The 15,476-nt window shown below is 42.7% G+C and overlaps 1 protein-coding gene across 1 annotated transcript in view; it reads left to right on the forward strand.

The window, feature by feature from the left end:
- Positions 1-13,646, forward strand: part of WDFY1 (WD repeat and FYVE domain containing 1) — a 48,427-nt gene extending 34,781 nt beyond the window's left edge. Inside the window, exon 13 of the mRNA XM_080622689.1 lies at positions 13,523-13,646. The gene's annotated coding sequence lies outside the window, so the exon portion shown is untranslated. The remainder of the gene's footprint in view (positions 1-13,522) is intronic.
- Positions 13,647-15,476: the final 1,830 nt, after the last annotated feature.

A 15,476-nucleotide genomic window follows, 5' to 3' on the forward strand; every position in this document is an offset into this window, starting at 1 on the left:
GGCGCAGCCCCCCTCGACGGGCGCGTTCTCTGTGCTTCCTCGGCGGGGCGGGCTGGAGGCAGGGTGGAGGGGAGCTGCCCCCGAGCCTCTCAGACCCGCGGGGACCGGGTTGCTCCGCCCGCAGCCGAGACCGGGAGCTTGGCCGAGGGGAGACCCTCGGCGGGGCCGCCCTGGACGTTGCTTTCCAGAGAGCCGAAAGCAAACAGAAATGTTTGCTCGCTGCCCGAGAAAGCAAAGTCCCCGCGGAGGTGGGTTCGAACGTGGAGCCGCTCTGCCGCCCGGGTGCCCCGTCCGGGTGTACCTGCGGAGAGGAGCGGGTCCCGGAATGGTGCGGCAGCGGCTCCCTTGTGTCTGGGAGAAAGAAACTTGGGTTTTGTTCAATAGTCATTCTGCTGGAATGATCCGAGTTGACTCTAAGTAGAGGTAAAAGGTGTTCTTTGGAAGGTGCATGCCAGCTTGCTTGCGAGGGCTGTGCCGGCTGCTCCCAGCAGCAGAAATGCCATTTCCAAGCAGGCTTAAACAAGGTTTGCACCTGTTTTGAGGAAATGGAAGTTACATTCTTTTTCTTTTTGCCTTGTGACCGTTGGGGTGAGCTGGGGTCATGCTGACAGTCTTTCATAGCCAACCAGGAAAACAAGGCTGTTACAGAGAGAGGCTTTATAAAGTCTTCCTGTAACTTGAGGAGCTGAGGTTCAAGTCGGCTCCAGTGCCTGGAAAGGATCGAATGTGGTTTCATAGGGATCTGTGTCTGTTGGCTGGCTCTGGGGTCAAAGCGAAGCAGTGCTGGGCAGTGAGGTTTCTTGTAACGGGAGCATTGGGAAGAGCTTTTCCCCACGTGTATTCCCTGGTGCCGGGTAAGTGGAAAGCTTGGGCAGCAGCCTTGCGTCAAGCTCAGCTGCCTGGTCTCATGGAGGCCGTAGGAATTTAGTTCTGCTTTTCCATCAATTAATGCATCCATGAGAGAGCATATGGGTCTGGTTCTGTTCCTTATATGTTGTCTATTGGCAGCCAGTGTACGTGTGCAACCCAGCTCCATGGTGGGCCAGAGATGGCAGCAGCAGCTTGTTTCAGTTTGGAAGGCGGGGGGCAGCAGCCGTTCAGGTTGAAGGGCTGGCAAGCAGGACCTTGGGAAGAAGCCCCTTTTGCTCTCCAGTGCTGTACTTGGTGGTGGTTTGCTGGGATCAGTAAAGGTTGCCGTGGTTATTCTCTTTTGTTAAGCGTGTTGACCAATATCTTCAGAATAATGGCTAGATTTTCCCCAAGGAGGACTGCGGGCTCTCAAGCAGTGAGATGGTCAGCGATGCCTCTTAATTGAGAAACTATCTTGCTGCTTGATAATTTGGACTTGGGGCAGGTTCTGCAAGCATGCCCGGAGCTGCTGTCTTGTACAGTTTGTCTGTTGTGTGCATCTGAAACACTGTCAGAACATAAGTCTCTCAATTCCTTCATCGGAGGCCAAGTTTCGTTGTTTCTCTCTATCCTTAAAGACAGAATTAAGTTGTTTCTTTTCAGTGGTTTAGCCAGAATGCTAAATATGTGTTAGTTTAGTGTATTTAGAAAGGTGTACCTGTCATTACGTTTGCAAATATGTACACACAGTAATGAATTTACAGATGGCAATACAGACTCCACACACCCTAAGTCCCTATGTAGATATAAGCTTTGTGGTTACACCCTGAGACAGCCCTACATATCCACTTCCCTCAGGTAAAGCTTATGTAAACAACTGGAGCTCCTATTTTGCTCTTGAAGGTTGGTAAATATGGGAGCTGATTTCAGGGAAGCTGATCTCAGAACTCTCCCTGATGCATGCACTTTGCAAATGCCAGTTTTCAAAGCACTCACGGCGGTCCCAGGGGAGCGCTGCTTACAATACTGCTGCTTATTGACAATTTGGAGACTGTCTGCTGTATTGATTGTTATAATTTTATAAGGTGAGTGGGCATTCTTACAATTAATAATTATTTTTTTGTCCTTTTCTGAGGTCATAGTACAAACCCTTGCTGGTGTTATTCCATTAACTAGTGCTGCCAGCCTTACCCCTTTCTGTTGTAGAACTAGTGCTGATGAAAGGGTGCTTTTGTCAGGCCACTTTTTTGCTTAAAATTCTTCTGTCTGTCATCCAGTCTCCATGAAGAGCTTGTTACAGTGGGCTACGTGTCAAGAAATAAGGCGTTACTGGGTTACAAACCAAGAATAAGCCTTATTCAGGCTCACAAGTGAAGAACTTTCAACAGGTCATTTAAACTCTCCGTAGATCAGTTCCTCCAGTTTGGAATGACGTAGTTGTGCTTGCCACCTTTTTTCTGTGTTTTGAAGTCTGAGTGGAAGGTACTTGTGCAAATGGTATGGTGTCTTAGCAGGAAGGTTGTTTCAATTGTTTTCTCTGTTGCAGATTTCCAGGGAAATTTCAGGAAAGAGTCTGTTTAGCAAAGCTGACTTCACATCCTGCTGGAAAGTCAACTTTTCTGCCTGGCTGCTACTTTTGTAACATGCTTAAACAAAGACTTTATAGTAAAGAGACTAAATTCTGCTCCCTGACATATATGGGTGCAGTAGAGAAACGTGTCCTGAAGAGCTGCTGTCTCAACAGAGTTGAAGAGCAGGGAGAGAGCACAGAGGAGAAAATGATTAGTTTCTCCAAGGATACGTGTTATTATAGTCTTTTGTGCCTGTGAGTGTTGCAACACCTTGATCCTACTGCCATCTCAGTGTTATCAGTATTACTTTCAGGACAGTCCATGGCTCTGCTTGCATAGCTTTGAGTGCAGGACTGGTGCCTGCATAGTAAAGGGGCTCCTTCCCTCCATTCTGTGCTGCTCATCAGCACAATGAGAAAAATTAGTACTTGTGGGCACGATCTGAAATCCTGGACAAAGATCAAAAGAATCCCATGGAGCACAGGGGCTCTGAAAATGGACTTGGCCTGACTAGAAAAGGAGCTGGCAAGCACTGTTTCCGTTCAGCAAGGCATTTGATACCAGTCACTGATCTAGAAGTGGAAATATTATTGAAGCTGCTGACACCTGGCTGGTGTTCGGCAATGGACTTTCAGCTATTCTGAATGTTGACCTCACCAACAGTCTCAGTGACCTGAATTGTTAAAACCGACACAGGTCTGCAAAAGGTGTTTTCAGTGCTGCACAGAATTTACTGTACACAGTTTGAAGAATGACTGGTTTTTTTCCACTCTGTGATGTAGCTATGTATTGACCTAGCAAAGACGAACTTTGCTTCTAGGCATTTACCTCTGAAAGACAAGAAGGGCAACAGGTTAGAATAGATGAGGGAAGGAGAAAAAATTGCAAATAAATGATTCTTGTTGTTTGAGGCAGTGTTTTACATTGGGGAAAAAAAACTCCATGTGGTATTTCTTTGTTTATTTGTCTTGCGGTGAATTGTTAGTGTGTGAGTAGATAATGGTAATGAAATGGATCCTGAGTAGATAGACTTTTAAACTTGGAGAGAGATGACTACAGGGGAAGAGATATAAATGCATGAAGTCATGAACGCCAGAAAGAATGGTTGCTACAGGAAGTATTAGGGTACATCCTGTGAAATATTTAGGCACTAAATGTGAAGAAAACAAATGGGTGCTGGATGTGTCCTAATAGTTAAGGAAGTTCTTAGAGGCTGGGTCCACAAGTGCATTGTCTGGATCCAGTTTCTAGCCACGAATCCTTAAACCTGTGATTCCTGGAGATGGGACTACCAGAATGATTTTACACTTGCCATGTTACACATGCTGTCCCCTTCTGGAAGCTCCTCAGTTCAGAGTACTGCTCAGAGGGTGATCTATAATCCGATATTCAGTTACTCTGTCATTCAGTTGGGCTTTTGAATGGGATTTGCCAGGAAAAATGTTTTCTAGGGTTCTTTATCTCTGACTGTTGATGTGGTCCTCTTCCAGTTTTATATGTTCTCTCTCAAGTACTCACTCATTACAGACTGTCAGAGCACTCTGCACTGGCTGGCTATGCAGCAATTGTGATGCACGCTTCCCTGTCCCTGGGTAATAAGGTCATTTCCGGAGAGCAAAAGAAATGTTATGACAGATCATCTGCTGATTCTTTGCTGAGGTGATCTTTTAATTTATTTTCACTTGCAAATAAGGAAATTGTAGGCATGTCTCAGAGCCAGGAGTTATTACTAGGACGTGGAGTGCCTGAAGGGCTTTGGAGAAAGCGATGGTATGTGGGGTAAGCAAATGCAGGAAGAGGGCTGGAGTGTTAGTGGGCTGCTGTGGCTATGAGAAGACAAAAATAATGCTGCCAAGTCTGTGGACCATGTAAAATGGTTGCTGCTTTTCTGTATCTTTCATCATTTCAGAGTCCCATGCCTTATAAACCATCCCATAGACCTTCTGCCTTCTGAAAGCATCAGTTATGTGCAAGAGCAGCAAAGGGACAAAATGATGAAAGTAGTGAGGAAACTGATGGTTCAGGGAGGACAGGTAGAGCTGCTCCTCCCTGAAGTACAAGATTTATGCTTTGGCAGTACATCAAGCATTTATGTGAGCCAGTTGTAGTGTTTCCAGTGATGCCTAAATTAAAACCATGCTGCTTCTGTAAAAAGAATTCTTTCTGTATCGCATACACAGCTACTAATTACCATCCCTGCCCATTCATTTCCCTACTGACCTATTCCTGCGGGCTGTCGTCTGTGTTTGCTTGGCTGCTTTGAGTGTATGCTTTCTTGAGCATCCCTTTGTGTTTTTGCAGATGTTGCAGTTTAGAGTTGCAAGATCCAGTCATGTACAAATGGTGTTTCGTTTGTGAGTAGGAATATAGCATGCAGAGTCACTGGGGTAAGATGGGAAAGTAAACTTTACATTTGTGTGTTTGAAGGCAAGCTTGACATGCCTTTCTGGCCAGGCGTGTCTTTCTGGCCTAGTATGTCCTGGGTTTATGTTTCCTGATATCGCAGATGTAACCCCAGCTATTCTATGCACCAGTCTCTTTTTCTTCTCTGACTGGCTGAATTTTTGTAGGCTGTCCATCTGCTGTCCTCTATTCAGATAAGAAGAGAACATAGGGCATTAAAATCCCTCTTCACCAGCCAGTAAATGCCTGTCCTTGCCTTGCTGCTGCCTGACATTGGAGCTTGAAGGTATTTTTGCTCAGACACTTGAGTTCTGTAGGGCTCATTAACCAGTGCAGGAATTCCTGCGTGGTCATCACCCTCTGCTTAGTCTCCTGAGGTGTGTGATAGCCACAAACCACCAAGAAGAGAAACTGAATGATTTTTTTTGTTTGAAGAAAATGGAAAAATTTACTATGTTGTGAAGTATAAATATGCTGTGTCTCGGAATGCTGTAAGGAGAACATGTGAAGTGTTGGGTGAGTGTCTGTCTTCTCTGAGCTCTAGAAAAGCCATGGGGTGGTGAGACATGGGAACAGGTTTCCCAGAGAAGCTATGGCTGCCCCATCCCTGGCAGTGTTCAAGGCCAGGCTGGACAGGGCTTGGAGCAACCTGGTCTAGTGGAAGGTGTCCCTGCCCATGGCAGGGGATTGGAACCAGATGAGCTTTAAGGTCCCTTCCAACCCAACCCATTCTATGAAACTCTCCCAGCTCAACAGCCACCAAACTTGGGAAATGGGGATGGGGAAGGCGCAGTATCTCAGGCATTTCCTTTCCAAGTGTCATGAGAAGAGCTGGATGAATGAATGGTAGATTTTTTTTTTTTTTTTCTCTGCTTTTTCATCCTGGAGGCTGAATTTTAGGCCAGCATAAAGCATTTTGTGAGATAATGTGCTTTGGCCTTTCGTTCTGTAAACAATGGTTGCTTCTTTTATGATTAGATTATTAAATCTGTGATAGTTTTTTACCTTAATGAAAAAAAGACATTTTAAAAAGGAAAATGGAGAATTTCTCTATTGGAAATGACTAAATGAAATGCTTCAGCATTTCTAAAAAACTACTCTGTGCTCTTCAGAGTCATTCACAAATGCGATCCTAACTCACATGAATCTCCAGTCCTTCTAGAGCTCAGGTTTTCTGTGAGCATCTTTGCTGGCAACTGGAGGGATGAGTGTGAGGCTGCTGCAGACCTGCAGCATTCCTGCTGCACCAGGCACGGGCGTCCCCAGGCTGAAGCACTGTCTGTCAGCTGGCTGAGGCACCTGGAAACTCCTCACCTTCTGGTGTACCCACCCTGTCTCAGAGCAAGGCTTTTTAACTTTGCTCTTTGGAAGCTCAGAGGCACGGGAAGGGCACTGCAGGACCTTCACAGCGCAGGGCTTTGCTGATGAGATAAACTGGAAATGAAACTGCAAGAGGCTGCACCTTTAGTCAGAGTCCATTGGGCTAGATTTTAGCTGTTTCTTCATCAGGTGTTCAAGGAACAGACTGGGAAAATGGCTTCTTGTGACTGTAAAGTACACTGGGGCTATAGTGAATGAGGGGTAGCTCTCTGCAGGTTGTTCAGCCTCTCCCCTGGTCTCCTCCTGCTTATAGTAACATAATGAAGGTTTCCACTGCCTCCCCAAAATGTGTAAACAAATAAAAACAACTCTGAGAGCCCAGCCCAGAAGTCAGAAGGGATGTGACCACCTAGTTATAGTTGTACTGAGTGTCTTCATATTGTGCTGCTTTCTGTAAGGTTAGCCAGCTAGCACCCCTGCAACTGTCTGTTCCTGGAGCTGAGACTGAAGGTGTGAGTGCCATCTCTCTGGTTCCCACAGCTACGGTGTGGTCCCTGGCCTGCTCTTAAATTGCGGAGTTTGAGGCAGGTTTTATGCAAACTCTCTGCCTGGATCTGTTCTTGTTTATTGGCTAGAAACAAGAGTAACTCTGCATGCAGGAATAAAAAAGCAGTGATTTATGAAAACTGAGATAATTATCCTCTGTAAAACCAGCATGTCATTGCCTGCGTCTACATCTTAGGGGGTGTCTTGCAAAGCTGTGCTATCTCTCCTCTCTGGAGAGGTGCTGGAAACTAGGCTTTGTTGTTGGTGAGATGTCCGGCAGCCTGAGAGGAGAAAGCACAAGCATGCCTGTACTGTAAGGAGGATTTTGTTGAAGGAATTCTGCCTGTTTATGAGAAATGAGCCAAGGGTGGGAGGAGCAGACCTGCTGGAGGCAGCGATAAGCAGAAGCAGAGCTGGAGGGAGCTGTGCACTTAGAGCTTCCTTGAGCTTTGTTTTCTGATCCTTAGGTAGGAATCAGAAGTGAGGACCTTCAAGATGTTTTTGGCTCAGCTATACTGTTTTGATTGTAGTTTTATTTAGCCCAAGTGAGGCTATCAATGAGGGTGTTGTTTGGATCAATACTATATGGTGTAAATATCCTCTAAATGCTAGTATGCTGGTCAATTTAAAATCTTAAGCAAGAAGAAAAGGGTGATTTCTGCATCATGAAAAGCATGAAATCAATGTGTAACTGTAGTCATGTGTGCCTGTAATGATCTGGCACGGCTTTTATTGCATAGACTTTGGATGTATTGTTTAGGGGAAATTGTTCAGAAATTTTCCTAATGGAGATTAAGTGAGAAAGAATTCTCTGCCAGTTAGGCTGCAATATGCTACTATGGTATTTTTGTGTTGCTGTTTTTTCCTTACTTTCTTTTTTCTTATTTGCTTATGTTATGCTGACTAAATAAGTGTTTTAAAGCAGAGATTCTGCAGTATTTAGCAAACATCTGTCAGCTTCTGCACTGCTGTGAAAAAAAGTTTTTAGTAGCAGAGTAAACAAGTAAGGAAGTAGCCTGGTTTGAATTTTACATAATTACTTTTAAACCCTCGAGTGTGTGTATGAAAGGTCAGTAGCCAGATGGGGACTCGGTGCAGCAGCAGAATACTGAAATACCTATACTTCATACTTCAGTGTGCTCTTATTCTCTCTCTCTTCCTGATGTGGCTGGGTTGTTAATGCAGTAGCTGTCCGTTGAGTGTGTTTTTCTTATCCTAAGCGCCTGGCATTCCAAACCATCTGTGTGTTCACAGTGTAGCTATTTATATTTTCAGGGAAAAATTATAGTAGTTATTTCCCTAAAAAAAAAAAAAAAAAAAAAAAAAAAAGAAAATTTAAAAAAGAATTTTTTATTGAATGTTTCAGGGAAAAAAAAACAAAACAACAAAAAAACAAACAAACCCAAATCAGCAAATGGGTGGCTGGCATACTTCAGATGTTCATACTTTTTCAAAGAAACAGTTCCATGAAAGTAGGATTTATTCATTTTGAGATGTGATGTGAAAATAAAAACTAATAAAAAGAATCTGGACAGAAATATGTTGGGAAATATTTGTTCATATTGGAGGAAAAAATGAAAAATGATAAACAGAATATGAACTCAGGTAGGCTGAAACAGTGCCAGGAGGTCAAGCAGACTTCAAGAGTCAGAATAAGGTAAAAGAGAACTTGATGATTAAAAAGTTGCTTCCTCTCCACCAGGTACAGCCAGTCAGTCTGGTTTTCCCCAGGCCCCTGTCAGCAGCCGTTGCCATGTCAGCAGCCAAAGGTGTGGCTTTATTCATCCCACTTTCCTTTTTATGTGGTCTATGAGTTTTTCTTTATTAGCATGTCATATGTAGCCTGTTGCCCTACTGGCAGCAGCAGGCCTAAACTGGAAGTTTTTAAGGAATTGAAGAGTTTCCAAGTTCTGCCAAGCTGTCTGTTTTTGGAATAGTTATTCCTATTTTGCAGATCTTAGTTAATTAGTGAGTTTCAGGAATCTTTCTGTTTTATAAAGGTGGCTTTGTTTTGGGAGGGCTCTTAACTGAATTTGGAAAGGTTACAGCTGAGTCAGACTCTTAAGCCCAGCGTTGCTGAGCTGAGGGAGCTACCTAGCCGAACAAATCCTTGCCCAAACCAAGCACCCAGGGAAGAGAAGGATGTTTGCTTTTAGGTCTTCCAGCTGCCATCTCTTCTGCCTTCCCTCCCCTTAGGCTCCTTGGAGACTTCCTGTTTCCCTGTCCTCTCCCACAAAATGACCTGGAGCAGCCAGATGCCACAGAACAGGTTTGAAATCAGTCAGTAAATGTTAACGCAGGTTGAAGTATGGAGGAGGAAAAGCATTTCTAGCACAAGTTCTCAAAGTGGAGTGATTTAGAGCCTTGCTGCGTTCACCCCTGGAGTTCACCTTGCAAGAACAAACATGCCATCTTTTACCCGTTTATGTCCTGGACAGTAAACTGGAGAAACTGGGAGTCAGGAAAGCTGCTTTGTTTTACTGTGTAGTTGTCTTTATTTGATATCCCTACAGGTGGTTTGTTCTGTATGCAATAGAATATAGTCTGGAGCCCTTTAGACAGTTGTACTAAACATTGCAGTACAGATTACGTTAAGTTTTAAAACATCTGTAAAAGCAACAAATGGTCTGAAAACAGTGAACCAGCTGTGAAGTGTTTGATCAGTTTGAGTGTGAAATGGCCGAATACTGGGTAAGGCTGCGCTGAAGGGGATCTCCAGTCTTGGCAGGTTACAGTCCAGGAGACAAGCCTGGATGAGCTGCTTATTGGATCATGACAGCCCATTAGCAAAAGGAAGGAGAGGTCTCCCAAGGAGGGTGGGAGAAATAATCACAGTGTGTTAGTTTTGCATATTTCTCTTACATTTTCTGTTTGTGCACATGTAAACCTTCTCTATGTTGCATTTTCAATGTCTGTTCAATTTGCTGTTAAATTATTTCATGTCCAAGTCTACCATTGGATATTTTGTAGCCCTGAAACTGAAGGTATTGTTTGTTATCCTGGTACAGTTTTGTTTATCTGTATAAAGCAGAAGGCCCCATAACTTTCCAACCTGTTGTATACTTTACAGCTGTAGTTGATTTAGAGATGCATGATAAGGGGATAGAGTTCAGGTTTACAAATCTGGTTTAAATGCCTGGTTTTTAAAAATCCGTATTTTTCCAACTGGAAAATAGTGCCCCAAAAACATAAAATGCAGTCATTTAGGCTACTTACAGATGTTTATGGAGATCAGTGTGCACAGTGCTGTGGGTGGTTGGGTCTGATTTAGTAAAACAAGCTAATATGTAAAATCACACTCAGCTCCTAGACCAAAGCTTGTCTCCACAGACTCTGCATGTGAAGACAGCTGATGCTTTTCATAGGAACCGCACTTCTCATCCCGACCCACTCAGGCTTGGACCTAAAAATTCCCTCTGGCATCGGCCCTGGGTCTGGTGATTGTTAGTCACAGCTAGCACCCTAGAATGGTAGGAAAGGAAACCAAGCACCCTGCTTCAAAGCTATTTTGCTTAAGGCAAGTAATTTGCCTGTTTGCCTCTGGAATTAGAATTTTTAAAGATAAGTAAAATGTTTTGGGATAATCACCTCTATTTGTATTTTGGCTGCTGAAAACCAATCCAGAATTCCTTAGTCAACATCCATCTTGTCGTTAGCAATATAGGAAAGCAAATATGTTTTCACAGTCAAAGAGCAAGGAACAGATGAGCTGTTAGATTTTGTTTGTGTGACACTTCAGTGTTTCCAGGTTTATTGATGCATCAGAATTTTTCCAGTAAGCTGTAATGAACAGAGCTATGAGAGTGAGGATTGTGTTGTATCATGTCAGTGTGGCTGAACTGAATGAAACAACATATGTAGCAACTGGATGCTTACCACTCACAGGAATTAAGCCATTTAACCTCTTGAGAAGGTAATATTCTTTACTTTCTAGAGAGTTTCCCAGACTGAATGGACTTTAGAAATCAGAAAAAAGAAGAAAAGTCAAAAGAGGGAAAATGAACCCACAATATTTTTTAAGTATCTGTAATTTTCTAATATGTTGTTTTGTTACAGAAGCTCTCGACTGGGCAGTAATGCGTACCTAGGCTTAAGGGTACACTATTTTGCTGCAGGCTGTGAAATTAGAAATGAACTGTAGTAGAGGCTTTTATCTGTTTTCTAGCTGTATATATTTTGATAATAGTAAAATTGCCTTATGAGTTATGCAGTTGCATTCTGCATACGAAACAGTGTGGGATGGGAGATCCAAAAGATGGGATTTTTTTAAGCTTATATATGAATTTTGATGTTTAAGAGCATTAGTGGATATTTCTTGATTGCAAGGAATGTTGCCTCTGCTCATGAGACTGGTGGTGAAACATCAACTGCATCTTCATAAGAAACAGTGGAGTTTTCAAAGCAATTTCAAAAGGAAAGTGTTTCAGTTTCCTATGGGTGAAGCATAGCACCTTGAAGTAAGCTAATCAGCAGAAAATGGTGTTCATATTCACAGTGATTCCCTGGCTTGTGAGTATTTAACCTTTTAGAAGCATAAGGTTGTTCTCCTGGAGTTATGTGTACTACTTGCAGGCACTCAGATTTAAGGTGTTTTGGGTCCAAAAGCTGAACCTAAGCTAGAACACCCTTTTATCTTTTCTATAGAGGCACTGCAGGCAAATATATTTCTTCCTGAGGAGGTCTCAAACAGCACGATCTTCTTGTGCTGAACATGCTGTCAGCTTTTTATAGGGACTCATTGACTAATTCCCTGCATTTTCAATCGAATCTGATTATCCTCTCCTATCTGATTCACCAAATTTTTAGGAATTTGTTTATCAAATAGCTGTTACCTGTGCCTGCCTGATTGCTTTTCAATGGACACCTGCTGAGCTGCTGCTCTTATCTGCAGAACCTATGCTGCTTTTCAAAATGCACTTATCTTTACAAAGGCTTTGGAGATAATGAGCTGTGCAGCAAGAAAATAACTCTTCCATTCATCCTGCTTGTCTTAGTGGACAAGTGTATGTACAGTAAGTACTGTCCCTTCATCTGCTGGGATAGGGTATCTGACAGCTGGAACATTACCATGTCAAAACCCAGCTGGTTATATGAACAGAGAAAGGCAAGAACATGGTGCTTTGATCTTCACTGTAATCAGGCTACGTGTACTGTCAGCATCATAATTGTTTCTATTTAGCAAACTCATCTGGAGAGTATTACAGGACTCAAAATCCTTGTAATTTTATCAAGCACATTAGAATAATGATGGCAAGAGCGATCTTTCCAGCAGCAAATCCTGCCACAGACACATGAATAAAACAGTCCACTTTTCCCCAGAATGATCTAACTTTGAAGTCTTTCTCAATATAGTCAGAATTCTTATCTCTGGATTTCTCAATAACTCTGTGACTTAATAGCTAGAGAATTGTTCTGAATTATGAATTTAAGCTTTATTTAAAATCCAGTAGCTTCCCCCCCCCCCCCCCCCCCTTTCTTTCTATTACAAAAAAGCTTCTGTGATGTATTTCTCCGCTTGGGCTTCACCAGAGCATAGAATGATTCTGTCTTTACAGAAATCTGCGTTATGATCTTAATAGTAATTGTGAACATTAACTTTGATCCTCACTGGAGGGATTGAGTGATAGGGAAATGCAACTACAGGAATAAGATGGAATAGAAAACAAGAGGGAGAAGAGAGTAAGGTGTATATTGAAAAGCTATAGGGAAAGGTAAGGCTAGATTAATGGGAATGTGGCAAGGGACCTGCCAACTCTTCTGCTGGGCATGTGCAAGGATTGGGAGTGAGGAAAGCATCTCTCTTGCGCTTCTTTTTGGTCCTCCCAGCATCAGAGGAAGCCTTGTCTCTGCATGAGCAAGTGGCAGTGTGCCTGTTGTCACATGGCTGTGACTGCAGTTGGACATCCTCCAAGTCCATGGCCTCTCCAAACATTGCTACTGGTGAAAAAAGGATGGGGATGCCTGCCCAGAGCAGGGCAGTTCACAGTGTCTGCAGCCATTGGAAGCATCTCTATCCCTGCTAGGTTATGGGGTTTTTCCGTTTAACAGAGGGTGTTCCGTTGAGATGGATGTCACGATGTCATCCTCAAAGATTTCCTGCATTCTTAAAGCCCTTTTCATGCTGTGGGTAGATGATCTAACATACTGCTTAAAGACTTAGTATGGTCAGTTATTTTAATCTGCTAATAAAAGTATTTGTAGTACGGTAATTTCTTCAGTAAAACTAGTCAAGCTATCTTTCCAAAGTAGCTGGTTTCTTCTGCTTCTTATAAGCCTCTTCTATGAATGTGCTGCTTTGTTTGGGACCTGAAATAGTACAATACCAGAATTGTAAGTGATTGTGATTGCTATCTCTAGGTATTCATATTTCTAGTCTTGTGCCACACTGCATCCTTGATCTCCCTAGCCCTGGGGAATGTAAGTCTTTATTCCCTTCACTAAGGTATCTAATCTTTCTGGTGGAGGGGTGAGGATCCTCTTCTCACTACTGCAAAGTGGTGATGCTCCTCCTGTTCCTCAAGGAAGTGGCAGAATAGGAAGCAAAGCAGATGTTTGCACAAGGTAAGGGAGGACGGGTGGGAAAGAATCCAAAGGGGATGCTGAGGGGAGAGGTCCCACAGGGAGGGAAGAGCCGCCAGGGTAAGAAACAGGAGAGGGATCTCTGCCCCTGTGCCCAGCCTCCCGCAGACCACACTGATGGCACGTCCAAACTTCACGCCAGGGTTGGAGGTGCCTTCGCTGAGATCTCAGAGATTTCAGTGTCAGGCAGTGGAATGTTCTTCTCTGGCCATGGCCCCACCCCACCGTTAACCCTGTTGCTTTGTTTACTCTAGATACACTTTATACTGCTGTTCAGTCGGCAGGGGAAGTTAAGGCTTCAGAAATGGTACACGACGCTACCTGATAAAGAGAAGAAAAAGATCATTCGAGAAATTGTTCAGATTATTTTGTCTCGCAATCAAAAAACAAGTAGTTTTGTTGACTGGAAAGACCTCAAGCTTGTTTACAAAAGGTGTGAGTAATTTTATGAGGACATATAATTACTATTCATATAAATAACGTGCTAGAGCAGGAAAAATAAAGGCTCACTTTAAGAAAAAACAGCATACAAAACACTAAATGCTAAGCTAATAGGAGTCTGCCATCAGCAATGTAACTGTGTGTAACAGCACAGTGTCCCTGGATAAATTGGCAGTGTAAATTGTGGGTGCAGACTACTTACACAATCTGTCAAAAGAGAAAAAGCGGCATAACTTAGTATTGGTGATTGAAATTTTGTTAGGAGGCTTTAGGCTTCACTGCTCCTAATTCCCCAAGGCAGCCTGCTGAGACATGTGCTGGGCTTTTTCAGACTCTTTGGGTGGTTGCAGGAACTGTTCTGAGGAAATTTCAACGTTGTGTCATATTTTGTCTTTGAAATATTTGTTGCTCTGGAAGGTGTTAATTCCCATTTCCTTTTCCAAACAAATCACTGGTCCCCAGCTACAGGATGCTAAGTGTTCACTGACTGTTAATTCTTGTAAAGTTGTAGCAAACAACAGTAGCCTTAAGGTATAACGCACTACAAATTAAGCAGCATCTCCCATTTAGCAAAAATTAGAGTTCCCTGCTGTGAGGGATGTAAACATCTGACTAGATGATGTGACACATTGAGCCTCCAGCCACAGCACCAGAGAATTGTTGTAGATCACTACTCCCATCTTGGGTTGATTTAAACAGAAAGTTTTGCTGACAGTTAGTTATGAAGATTGTTTGGTTTAAGCAGTTTCATACCTTATGTAAAATACTGTCAGTCATTTGATGGCCAATAGCCTTCCACCTTTATTTTTGCTTTCATTTTTGTTAATAAAGACCAGTAACACATTCTACAGTTTAATTAACCCCACTTGCAGCAGGTGAGTAGTACTGATTTACTGTTTGGTTTATTAAGACCAGTGTTGGAGGCATCCCACTTTGCCAAGGGTGGAGTTTGTTTTTCTAACTAAATTAATAATTCCTTTAAATTGTCTTTTTAAGTGTTCTCTGAGACACCACAAGAATAAATGTGTATTATTTTAGAGACCATATAACTTCTAAGAGACAGAACAGAGCACTGAGGATCCAGCTGTTCACTCTCACACTTTTGCCTTTGTTTCCTTAGGTATGCTAGTTTGTACTTCTGTTGTGCAATAGAAGACCAGGACAATGAACTCCTGACACTAGAGGTCGTTCACCGATATGTAGAGCTTCTGGACAGATACTTTGGAAATGTAGGTTTCACTTTCCCGTATGAGCTGCATTCCTGACGGTCTGATAAACAAACAGTTGTCTGAAGCTCTTTTACATCTGCACTATTTGCCCTGTAGTCTCTTTCAATCCAGAGTGAACTCATTAGTAGAATATTTCATAAAATAGTGCTAAAACTATCAGAAGATTGTTTTTCCACCACCACCTCCCCCTAGTTAATCTTCATGCTTTGTAAGCTTGTCTTGGAATAGAGTTGGAGGGGAAACTTGAAAATTATTTCAGCCCTGTGTGACAGTGCTTTAGTCCTCTTTCCTGACATCTTCAGGTATGCTGGTTTTGTTTGTTTCGTAATATTGTGTAACAGTGAAGGATATAAAGAAGAAAAAGTGGGTGTTTTTCTTAAAGAAAAATCTGAAGAAGGTTAAATAAGTCTTTAAAGACTGCAAGAGACCCATCTTTTCTATGAATATTATTGAAATAGTTCCCACTACCTTAATTCATCTCTCATTTAAATCACTGTGCCATAACTCGTGCTTGTACCACCTCAAAACAAGAAAGCAG

Source organism: Psittacula echo (genome assembly GCF_963264785.1).
Source record: "Psittacula echo genome assembly, chromosome: 7".
Lineage (NCBI taxonomy): Eukaryota > Metazoa > Chordata > Aves > Psittaciformes > Psittacidae > Psittacula > Psittacula echo.